We start from the raw sequence: 1,638 nt of genomic DNA, 5'->3' as shown, positions 1-1,638 counted from the left end.
TATCTGGACCTGGACCTATATCTGGACCTGGACCTATATCTGGACCTACCATTCTGTGTTCGTCTGTCTCTCCTTCCTGTCCTCTCAACCAGCCGGTCAAAGCAGATGGTCTCTTGTCCTGAGCTGGTTCTGCTGGAGGTTTCTTCCTGTTAAAGGGAGTTTTTTCTTTCCACTGTTGCCACTGTGCTTGCTCAGGATGGGAGACTGCAACGAAGCCAAGATTCAACTTGTCTGCTGATTCCTTAGATAGAGAACTTTACTAATTGGCTTTTATGTGAATGTTCCTGTAAAGTGCCCTGAGACAACTTTGCTGTGATTTGGCGCTATATGAATAAACTGAATATACCCAAACATGAAGCGGTTAAAGATAACAGATGGATGGAGCCTGAGAAAACAAGTAGATGGAAAATAAAATGGGTCTAACAAAGGATACTTGGGGAACTCCAGATGTGAGGGGGTCTGAGGAGGTTTTTCGTCTCTCTGTGTCTGGTAACAAAATATCTCTTGAACCAATCAATGGATGTCAATGACATTTTCCAAAGTTATAATTAAATCAAAATCTATAAAAGGGTTTCTTTTGATGTCAACCCAATTCAAAATGGCTGCCACAGCCAACTTAGTTTAGAAGCGATCAAATTGTTATAATGTATGATTTGTACAGGTATTGAGCTAAAATATGACACGTTAGCAGCTGATTATCATCCCTAACACATATTTTGATCCATATCTTACTCTGTATGTCTGTTAGCAAAATATCTGATAAACCACTTTTAGATGTACATCAAAAACTGATTCACATTTGGAGTCAGCCCAATTAAAGATGGCGACCACAACAAATAAACCCTAGCCAACACAAAAACTCTACACCTCAGTAAAAGTTACAGATATTGTTACATGAGATCACATGAAATGTTGTTTTCAAGGTTTAACTATAAATAAACTACAAATCCATCATTTCTCAAGTAAGGCTGTGGGTAGGATGCATACTTAAGGAATGATGGGCCTTTGATTCAAAGAAAACAGTTTTGTCTTATAGAGACTGCCTGAAGGCAGCCCCTGAAGAAGGTCTTACTCTTCTGTCAACTTTAATGTGGCCCAGACCTCATGATCTGAAACTGTTCACGTGAAATGTCTTCCAGCTCTGGAGGTCCTCTGGAACTGCTCATATAAGTTTTTACTGAGACTTTCAAACACATCTGCAGGAGAATGTCAAAAATACAGAGACAGATTTATTTTAATTTCTTACATTTCTCTCTTAGACTCATAATTAATTTGTATATATTTATTCATTTAAACTGCAATTTAACAAAAATGTGAAATGTATGTCTTAAGTGATGTGAAGGACAATAATCCAAAAATTATAAGAAAAAGTGATTATTTTTGGTCCAGACTAAGTCAGGAACATTTCATGTATGACGATGCAGATGATGACGATGTAGACGATGACAATGTAGACATTGACTATGTTGATGATGTAGACGTTGTAGACGATGACGATGTAGGTGATGATGATGTACACAATGACGATGTAGATGTTGACAATGTAGATGATGTAGATGTTGATGATGTAGACGTTGACAATATAGACAATGGCGATGTAGACGATGACAATGTAGACGATGACGATGTAGATGATGA

The sequence above is a fragment of the Nematolebias whitei genome, chromosome 10 (assembly GCF_014905685.2).
Source record: "Nematolebias whitei isolate Nwh7 chromosome 10, NemWhi1, whole genome shotgun sequence".
Classification (NCBI taxonomy): Eukaryota; Metazoa; Chordata; class Actinopteri; order Cyprinodontiformes; family Rivulidae; genus Nematolebias; species Nematolebias whitei.
This window is presented reverse-complemented; position numbering follows the sequence as displayed.